This window comes from Hibiscus syriacus, unplaced genomic scaffold (assembly GCF_006381635.1).
Source record: "Hibiscus syriacus cultivar Baekdansim isolate YM2019G1 unplaced genomic scaffold, ASM638163v2 tig00109916_pilon, whole genome shotgun sequence".
Classification (NCBI taxonomy): domain Eukaryota; kingdom Viridiplantae; phylum Streptophyta; class Magnoliopsida; order Malvales; family Malvaceae; genus Hibiscus; species Hibiscus syriacus.
The window spans coordinates 569,538-580,723 of record NW_024062526.1 but is presented as its reverse complement, the minus strand read 5'-3'; the positions used below and the strand labels follow the sequence as shown (position 1 = coordinate 580,723).

Genomic DNA, 11,186 nt, shown 5'->3' with positions numbered 1-11,186 from the left:
TGTTGTATCCTGGGAGACAGACGACCAATGAGATCAAGCGCCATAGGAGTGTATGAAAATATGTCCTAAGGAACTATGTAGTTGCAGGCCTTAACTCATTTCAATCGGTTATTCTGTCAAAAACGTGTATTTACTTCTATACTATTTCTTTCAATTATTTAAATAAGATTTTTTTATTTTATCGTCTCAGATTGTTATACTTCTAATAATATATATAATTTTTGTTGTTAAAGGGAGTATTATCTTCAAGAATAGATTGAGAGAACGGATTAGGACAGTCACTTTTTGAAATTTTTAAATTCTTGTATATTTCAATTTTTCTTGATATTTTCTATCGATATTTTTTGTCACATAAAATTTTATAAATTTTATAAGTTTGCTTCCTTATAAAGTTTTATAAATTCTCCACTTAACATAAAATTATATATATGATTTTCATCTCTAAGAATCTTGAGTTCTAACAATGATATCCGCAATATATATCAATTAATCGAAAAAAGAGATATTACTTTATAATTACTTCAAATTAATAAAAAAAATAAAACTAACTGATAATCACTTTTAGCAAATGTTGTTTCACTTTTTTAGAGTATATTCTTTTACATGTTTTACTTTAGTTTTTAATCATAAAACTTGAATTTTATTTAGTTTTTCAGGTATTATCAATTAAATCTTAATAAAATTAGTGTTAATACAATCAATGTTGTTCAAGGCAATAAACGCACTTTACATACGATATTAACTTGATAGATTCAAAATTCAAAATTTTTATTTAAAATAAAAAAATATTTATCAATCATCTTAAAAATCTTAATATATTTTAAATAAGCATCAAATCATTTTTAAGAATTCCTATAATTAACTAATATTTCTTTAATTTATAAAAACATCATGTTTACTAAAATAATTGAATACAACAGTTAAAAAATGAAAAATATATGGGTAAAGTATAGTAATGATCACTAAAGTTTTCTAAAGATTTCATTTAGGTCTCCCAACTTTTAAAACTTGCAATACAGTCCTCTAACATTTAGTCCGTTTGCAATATGATCCCCCAACAGTTATGTCGGGGATCATATTGCAAACGGACTAAATCTTGAGGGAACATATTGCAAACAGACTAAATACTGGGGGATTATATTGCAAGTTTTAAAAGTTGGGGGAGCAAAATGAAATATTTATAAAAGTTCAGTGACCATTACTATACTTTTTCCTTAATAATATGGAAAAATAATTTAAAATAATATATTATTTTGATAGAACAAGAAAAGAAACACACAGAGGGAAATTTGCGCCACCGTCTTGAAACAAACTAAAGAAACAAAACCCTAATTTATTTTGAGGGATTCCAAAAAAGGAAAAAAAACTGGCAATTTTTTGCTTTTCTGCTTCACTTTCACTCCCACTGGAACTCTATCTCGTTTTCTTTGTCATTTTTCCCGGAAAATTAAACTTGTTATTTGGATTGGGATGACGGTTATTTGAAAAACGGTTACGTTAATTAGACAATTGCCAAAATCGTAGCGGAGGCTAGGGTTAGGACTTTCCCGTTTCTTTCTTCTACCCTCGTCATTTTGTCTAGAAAAGTTTCTTCTTTGCCCCTTTCGGTTCAAACTCTGGCGTTTGGGAACTTATTTTTGAAATTTTAATCCAGGGTTCTCAATCTTACCCCAAATTTATTGTTATTTTAGAATTATTTTACTAATTGAACTGCTTTATGAGAATTTGCTGTTATCTTGATTTTTTTAATTTATTGGAAATTATGAGGGTTATTTGAGTCCAGAAAATCAGCAATATGAGAGTCGATGGTGATAAAGGGAGAGAGTTAACTAAAATATAAGCTCTTTATTTTAGTGGTTTTACATATGTTAAATTTCTGCTCCTTTTAATCAAACAATTCTTCTTTCCATTTGTTGAACAGCGTATTAAATCCTGAGTTGAATGACAAGCGACTGGGTTAAGAGTTTGTGATTTGTCTACGAATTAAAAATAATTTGGTGGGTTAGGGTTTTACGAAGGTGGAAGAAGGTTTTCCCCTCTGATTATCATGTTCAGTTTCCATTATGGAAAGAAGTGAACCAGAATTAGTTCCAGAATGGTTGAGAAATACGGGCACTATTAGCGGGAGTGGCAATGCAGCCCACCAATCTGCTTCCTCCTCTTCTCTCTCAGGTACGCTTGTAAATACCAATTACGTTTCTTCTTATATTTGTACTTGATTACAATGTTACTGTTGAACATGTATCTCCTATTATGCACTTTCTTTCCATTTTTATGGCATGTCTTTTTTATTGCATTAATACCGAATAGTTGTCATAGTAGGAACTTCTATAATATTTTATGGGAATATATAATGACTCCATTCTTGTTGTTATATTAGATGTTTCTTCATCGCCACATCATGGGAGAAGTAGAAGCTCTAGGAATATTGGTGATTTTGATTCCCCTAGTTTTGCATTTTTGAATCGGGCATCTTCCTTGAATTTACGGAGGAGTTCTAGTAATTTCAAGGCATGCTTATAGTAGTTTTAGTAGGAGTCATCGTGATAAGGATCGAGAATGGCATAAGGAGAGGTTAAACTTTGGTGTTCGTTGGGACCGTGATTCTTCCGACCCTTTAGAAAGTATTTTAGCGAGTAGCGTTGAGAAATTAGGAGGTATACCCACCTCAAGGGTGGAGATTGATACATTTCGGCAGTCTCATTCTATGGTCTCTAGGAAACAGGCTGACCCTTTGGCTCAAAGGACTGCAGTGGACTCAAGAGACAGGAGTATTAGTAACAATGACAATGACAAAGGTCTGGTTTCTGGGGGTGCTATTGGGAGTAGCATCCAGAAGGATGCATTTCGGAAAGATTTTCCCTCTCTTGGAATAGAAGAGAGGCAATCAGTGCCTGAGATTGCTAGTTACATCTCCTGGTTTGAGCTCAGTTTCTCAGTGTTTATCTGTTGGCAATTCAGCTTTGATTGATGGGGAAGGATGGACCTCAGCTCTGGCAGAATCACCTACTGTGGTTGGTAGTAGTAGCACATGTTGCTTTCCTGCCCCCTAACTGTTTCCACCCCAGTGTCTGTGGTTCCAAGTGCCACATCTGCTCTTAATATGGCAGTAGCACTAGCTCAAGCTCATTCACGAGTACGTACTGCTTCCCAGGTAACAGGCTCAGACAGTTCTTATTGCATGTATAAATTATAACCTATGTATGTGATTAACTAGACAATTGAATCCGATACAGTTATCTGTCAATACTCAAAGGCGTGAGGAGCTGGCCATTAAGCAATCAAGGCAACTAATACCAGAGACACCTTCAATGCCTAAGGGTTCGGTAAGCTATTTGCCTTCACTTTCAGAAAAATATAGTTTTCTAGTGCTGTTTAATTTGTGGTTTTACTCGTATTAGACAATTTTGGTTCCCGTCCCTCTTGCTTCTGCCTTCTTGTACATTATTTATATTGATCAGACATTGTATACTTAATATTTCTTTATATCTATTTCCTGATATCTGCATTTAGGTTTTCTATGTTATACAAAAACTTTATTTTGGTACTTATGTGCTGGATTTTATCCTACTTAGTTGTCTATATGGCAATATTACCGAAATTTTGATAGGGTAAAGTATACTAATGGTCACTAAACTTTTCTAAAGCTTTCATTTAGGTCCCCCAACTTTTAAAACTTGTAATATAATCCCCCAACATTTAGTCCATTTGCAATATGGTCCCTCAACATTTAGTCCGTTTGCAATATGGTCCCCGACATAACTGTTGGGGGACCATATTGCAAACAAACTAAATGTTGGGGACTGTATTGCAAGTTTTAAAAATTGGAGTACCTTAATGAAATATTTAGAAAAGTTCAATGACCATTACTATACTTTACCCATAATATATGTAGCCTAAATATTAGAGAGAAATGAGAAATCAAGCCCAATAAGAAAAATATTGAAAATGGTGGGCCGGGCCAAAATTCTCCAACAGAAGCAAGACTTAGATCCAACACTGTTTCTCCTCCCCATCTCAAGAAAGAGTGAGTCGCTTTGAACTAAACAGTGTTAGCTCACTGTTATGACTATACACAGAGCAGTTCAAAGGATCCACTCTCGTGGATGTCCCGCGCCTCAAAAGCTTCTATATTAACGCACCCAAAAGAGTAAGCTTTTTGTTTTTCGTATTACTTTTTTCTATTTTCTGTTGATTCTTAATTTAGGTATATAATCTGACCCAGATAAATTTTTGAGCACCCATTTGATTTTAGCTTTATTTTCTCTCTTTGGGACTGTAAAATAATCATTTGGGTGATTAGGAAAATTTCCAAAGAATATTATAGATTACTTACTTGTCGACTTATTGAATTTCTTTTGCGCCAATTTGTGTTATCTTTTTTGAGAACCTTCAGTTTAAAATTAAATAATAAAGGAACTTGGAAATGGAGTGATTCGAATTTGGCTATTGTAACTCCATTTTTGTTGCTTTGATCATTTTTTTCTTGAAATATTCAGACACTCGTTTTTTTTTTCAAATTCGACATATTCATGCTTTATGGCTATTATATCTGTCATCATACTGAAATTCCCATATCTCATGTTGAAAAAACGAGTTCAGATAGATGTAGAATATGCAAATGGCATCAAGTTTAGCTTGTCGGCGGAGTTTTTGCGAGGTTATAGCCCTGCCGCTGATGGCAAGATCGATCAATCGGCGGTGAAAAGGTATATATGTTGCTCAATCTTCTGGCATTGAAGGCAAGACATTAAAGAATAACTAATTTGAGATGTTATCCCTGTTTTAGTTCAACGAGTGTCGTTTGTGATTGCATAAGGTTTGCTTTCTCAGGTTATATCCGGATGGCGCCATGTCGGGATAACGTCTGCCGAACCTGTAGGAAACTATGGGGCAAGGTAGCGTCTCTTAGTCATTTGTATAATCATCTTACACGGTAAAGTTCACGAATGGTTGTATTCTCGAATGTGTTGTACTTTGTTTATTTGATACTGGTGTTATTTTCAGGTGGATGATTTAGGATGGTTTTCCAACCGGGATTTATTCTTGGGACTGCTTCTATAATCTTGGGAGCAACGAGTTTACCCTCATCAGAAATTATATGAGATCACTGAAGAAGCATGGACTCAGCCGGGATCCATCTAAAAGGAAGTCATTGAATGATCCAGGTTCATCCCTCTTGAACACCAACTTAATCTTGGTCTTGTCAAGTTCTTTGTGTTGCTCTATATTTTTCTGGACTCTTAACTCGTTTTCGAGACAAGGGAGCTCGGTATTATTGTGTGTTGGTTGGCCATTCAAAAAAAAGTGATTTGCTTTGATATCAATATTACTCTTACTAAGCTTTTCTTGTGAATCAAGAAAATGTGATATTTAGAGTCTAGTTTTTGAAGTAATTCTTCTTTTTCTAGGTTTAATGAAAAGAAAAACTGCTATGATACATGTTCCCATTTAATTGTCTGAATATCGAATTCTAGGTCTGAACACGATGTTGTGTGTACAATATCTTGGTCAAATGTTGGAATCCAATATTCAAGTCCCCAAGTTCAAATCTGATTAAATTGATCCATTTGAATTGGTGTCTCAGTTTTAACCACAGTTACCGTCCTCTAGGGAACTAAGATGATGGACAAACTTCTTATTTTGGGTTCAAATTTTAATATTTTCAACCACATTCTCGTATCTCCAATCTACGAATTTTGGTAAACATTTGATTTGGATGGTGAAACACAACCATTGATGAAAAAACATATTATTTTGATTTGGACATGTCATGCATATAAAATTTTAAAAAATTTATTTAGAAAAAACACAATATTATAATTTTATAAAACCCCACAAATTTATTTCTTCTATCGTTGATCGGTCACCATTGACCCGTGACTGTCAATCTGTCATCATTGATGCCATCAGAACCTTCTCACCGTCACAAGTCCCTACCCACTGTGAAACCGTGCCAAGCTTCGTGGATGGTGACACGAAGGGTTGTCGATTTTTTAGGTATTCCTTTATTGTTTTTCAGCGATTGCCATGACTCATGTTGTTCTTGCATTACACGTCTACCACCATTAAGTTCCTCGCCCTACTTTGAACAAAACAAAGTTGGTTTCACCAGCAGAGGTGGGGATGGGAGGAGGGAACAACGTGGGGGAGGGATTGGTTTTTTAATTTTTTTAAACAATATTTTTATTTTTAAAAATTATAAATATAATACGTATCAATTAATAGTTTTTTCTAATAACAATTACGGTCCAGAGACCTAAAAGTATAACGAATTATTCAACTCAAGAACTTCATTGTAAATCCGCAGAGCTTAAACCAATTATTCAACTCAAGAACTTCATTGTAAATGATCCCAATGGTTGTATCCCAATTTCTGCTGTATCAAATCGAGGCTTGGAGTTTGATATTTCCATTAGGGTTGCTAGGTTCCTACGGCAATACCCTTCAGTTAGGGGTGAACACAATTTGCCTTGGTTTAGGTTGACCCCAGAAGCTGCTGAGATTGATAGAGAGGAGAAAAGGTTATTTAAGAAGGCAAGGAAGATTTGAAAGATAGGTTGAAACTGTTTGTTTTGATGAGTAAAGATAAGGTTTTGCCTTTGAAGATTATTAAAGGAATGGCATGGTATTTGGGGTTGCCTGACAGTTTTTTGGAGGATTCAAAATGGGATCTTGATGAAACTTTTAGGTTTGTTGATATGGAAGATGGGCTAAGAGGATTGACTACTGAGAGCAATGGAGAAAAAATAGTCTACAATGCAAAGAAATGCAATAAATAATGGGGTTTATTTTGGTGGTACATTGGAAGGAATCGAGTGTCCACTTTTTCCATCAAAGGTATTAAGGCTAAGGAGGAAGATCGAAAGTTGGCTGAATGAGTTTCAAAATCTCCCTTATGTTTCACCTTATGAGGATTTTTCGCATTTGGATCCCGATAGTAATTTCGCCGAGAAGAGAGTTGTGGGGATACTTCATGAGTTGTTGAGTTTATTTGTTGAACACTCAGCTGAAAGGAAGAAGCTTTTGTGTCTTAAGAAATATTTTGGATTGCCTCAGAAAGTCCATAAATCATTTGAAAGGCATCCTCATATGTTTTATTTATCTTTTAAGAACAGAACTTGTGCTGCAATTCTTAAGGAGACATATTGTGGTAACTCAAGCATAAAAAGACATCCGTTGTTGGTCGTGAGGAAGAAATATATACAGCTGGTAAAGGAATCTGACCGGATTTTGAAGAATAGAATGGTTGATAATCGGTTTATTAATCATTAAAAGTTGGAGAAGGGTTTGGATTAGGATTCAGATTCTGATTCTGATGACAGAATAGATATTCCTTTGTGAATTAATTTTCCATGGTTAAGTTTGGCCTATGCAGGCTAGAGCGAGAAGTATCGATGAGCTCTGATTTAAATTTAATGCGTGTGTACTGGCAGGGGATCTGTTTTAGACATTGGAACTAACAATAGCAGTTAAAAGTGGCTGGTGATCGACCAGCATTCGAGCAGTCCTTTCATTGTGGAGGCACTTTCCGTAACTTATGAATAGTTTAAATATTTTATTCAATTCAAGAACCTGTAGTTCCAAAGTAAATGTGCAATGCAACTTAGTTTGTTCACTGGAAATTGTAGCAAATGGTTGTAATTCTTGACGAATCGTAGCTGTTAAGACATACACCAATCTCCCATGGCTCGAGCTCCATTTCTGCCATTTCTGTTGGACTCAAAGTGTAAGATTTTTGTATTTACTCGATTATGAATGAAATATAAATACACAATAAAGTTTTACTGGTAGAAGTTTCTGTGTTTTTTTGCCCCCACCCCCGCCTTTTGAACATTTTTTCCTCTGTTTAATTTTGGGTTTTAATCACATTTTCTTTTAATTGATGACAGGTAGAATTTATTTTCTGATATAATGTCTTGAATTTTTAAGACATTTTGATGAATCAAATTCGAGACTGAAAGTTCAGTTGTTATTGTATTAGTTGGTTTTTGTTCTTATTTTTTTATATTAATTGAAACAAAAGATTTGTTTTGTGTAGGAAGTAATGTTGTAGTGATTCTTGTTTTCATATGTTTAAGTCTTCAAGAACGATGAACTTCTTCCAATGTTTCATGTTTACTTTACATTCCATCTAGCAATATAGCTTCTAAGCTGTTCTTTCTGATCGAATTGTCTTTTAATGCGGTAATGGGAGTTGATTATGGATTCCGTCTCTTTTTTTTTCACATGATTTGGCTCGAAGATGCTTTTAGACTTTTTCGGGCTCGAGTCATGGAATAACAGACATTTTTTTCTTTCAAGTCTGCAGATATCCTCCAATTAACAAGCCTGCTGGAGTTGTCCACTGGCTAGAACACAGTAAAGATGCGCAGAATGTTGATTGGGTCGTAATTTTGGATGCAGACATGATCCTCTGTGGTTCGGTTATACCTAGGGAACTTGGTGCAGAAAGAGGCAGGCCTGTTGCTTCTTATTATGGGTATTAAACTTTTCATTATTTATGCAAAGTATGCCAAAACAGAGAGTTGTACTGTGACACTGCTTCAACATTCATTTTTCGATGTTCTAAATTTATATATTCATAATCATTTGGTATATCGGGTACTTGATAGGATGTGGTAATAGTCTTGCCAAATTGCACACAAAGCACCCGTAACTTTGTGACAAGGTTGGTGGGCTTTTAGCCATGCATATAAATGATCTTCGAGTTCTGGCACCTTTGTGGCTTTCCAAGACTGAAGAGGTACGTGAAGACCGAGCTCACTGGTCAATGAATATAACTGGTGACATCTACGGGACAGGCTGGATTAGTGAGATGCATGGTCACCCGTTTGGTGCAGCAGAAGTACGTTATTTTGTTTATTTTATTACCCTAAAAATTGAGAACAATTTTTTTTTCTCCTGCGTCGGTTCGTGATATTTCTATATCCATCTTTGTTTTTTGGTTATGTTTTACAGGCAGGACTTAGGCATAAGATCAATGACCACATGGTGATCTACCCAGGATATACTCCGCGATCGTGTGTTGAGCCTATTCTTCTGCATTATGGCTTGCCATTTAGTGTGGGGAACTTGTCTTTCAGTAGATTACAACATCATGAAGATGATATTGTTTACGAGCGTAAGCAACTCTTTCTCAAACCTCCTCATCCTGGAGAAGTATGTTAGCCTCTCTTACGATTAAAATTGAGGCATGGCATGGGCTTTATTAGCGAACTAAACATCGTGCCTATAATAAACGATGATTGCACATATAAAAACATTTTATTGCATCTACAACTTTCCTGATATAATGGATATTAATTATATCCTTTCTTTACGCAGGTGAAAGCTATGGAGTCGGATCAATTAAAGGGCCTGGCTTATATTTGAGTATCGAGTGTATTAAGACTATGAATGAGGCCCTTCCCTTACAATGTGCCAGACACGAATGCCTGAAGTCGGATGCAGTTAGCACATCTCATAAGCAGTGAGATATTAATATATCCGGGTTATATTCCTCAACCCGGTGTGAAGTATCGAGTTTCCCACTATGGCTTGGAATTTAAAGTCGGGAATTGGAGCTTTGATAAAGGTGAACTGGAGAGATGTCGAGATATGGTGAACCAATGCCTGGGATATGTTCCCAGACCCTCCTGACCCTGAAACACTTAATCAAACCGACGAGAACTCACTTCAACTAGACCTGCTTAGCGTCAAATGTTTGAAAACATTAAACGAAACATTGCGTCTGCATCACAAACTGCCTTATACAATCGAAAATCAGAGAACAAAGAACAAATGATTCTTGAGAATCATCTCTAACTAATGTTCTGGATGAAGACATAAGTACTTAAAGGTTCAGGATCATTCTTTTATGGGTGTTTTCCGGGATAGGTTTTACGTTAGTCATGTTACTGGAGAAGATCTTGTACATGATTCTTAAAAGCAAACGACCGTGATCGGCAAATCCGAAAGTCGCCGCTATTTACGTGATCGGCAAATCTGAAAGTCTGTCGCTATTTACATGTTTTGCTGTGGTGTTTTCCGGGTTATGATTTCTATGGCGGATCGTAAGCAAAACTTACAAGAATTCCCAACAATGCAATCTCCAAATCTCCGGAAGTGGACATAGTTTTTGATGTTTCAACCACTGGTTGTTCAACTTGGAACATCCATGGAAACCTAACATCTTTCACTTCGTGTTCAGGCAAATGCCAAAAATCATGGTCCAAATTTAAGCTCGAAAGCATTATATGTTCCTTTTGCTTGAAAAAACAATAATTCCAAATCCAGACCAAACTTTAAAACATGTTTAGCGTTTGGATTCTTGTTCTGTATCCAATTCCAACTGCCCCAACCATCTGGGTTTCTCTTTAAATTAAAAATAAGTTATGTATTTAGTTATTTATCTATTCTAGTTGTTTCGTTTCGATCATTTATTTTTTTTCAAAATAATAATTAACATTAAATTTTCGTTACGAGTCCTTAAGAAATAAACAAAATTGTTGTTGTAGTAATTTTTTTAATTTTTTAGTAATCACATAATATTATCTTATAGTGATATATTAATATCGTCATTATATTTTTAACAGTGGAGTATCAAGTATCAAAACGAAAACAAAACATAATATTAAATATAATTTTAAAAAATATATAGATGGTCAAAATAAAATCCTAAAAATAGATAGACGACCAAGGGTGCGTTTGGTTCACGAAATATAATATTATCAGTGGGAATAAAAGATTACCATGGAATAGGATTACTGAGAATGTTATATTTTGTGTTTGGTTGGTTTAGCAGGAATGTAAGATTACCGTGTTTGGTTAGGGGAATAAAAGATTATTGAAATGTATATTTGACCAAATTATCCTTATTATATATATATATTTTTTAAGTTGGAAAATATTTATATATTTTCTTTAAAAAATTTAAATTCATAAAATTTATATAATTTCTTTTACAAAATTGAAAATATAAAAAGGTTTAATGAAAGGGTAAAATTTTATTTTAAACCTTGAATTTCATATAAAATTTTAATTATAGATTTTTTTTTGTAAATCTAAAATAATTTAAAGATAAATTTATAATTTAACCTTTGTAAAATTTTTATTATTCAATGATAAAATAAGGATATTTTTTAAGAAAAAAAATTTAAGTACATTTTAGTCCAAAATGTTGGTAATCCAACAATGCCTAAAGA

The 11,186-nt window shown here is 34.3% G+C and overlaps 1 long non-coding RNA gene and 2 pseudogenes across 1 annotated transcript; all 3 read left to right on the top strand.

Annotated features, from left to right (window-relative positions):
• The first annotated feature begins 1,293 nt into the window (after positions 1–1,293).
• Positions 1,294–3,659, top strand: LOC120210171. The gene is made up of 3 exons (XR_005524479.1): positions 1,294–2,172; positions 2,381–3,154; positions 3,237–3,659. It is a non-coding gene; the product is annotated as an uncharacterized LOC120210171 (long non-coding RNA).
• A 413-nt stretch (positions 3,660–4,072) lies between these two features.
• LOC120210137 lies at positions 4,073–10,272 on the top strand (annotated as a pseudogene).
• On the top strand, positions 6,127–7,421 carry LOC120210185 (annotated as a pseudogene).
• Positions 10,273–11,186: the final 914 nt, after the last annotated feature.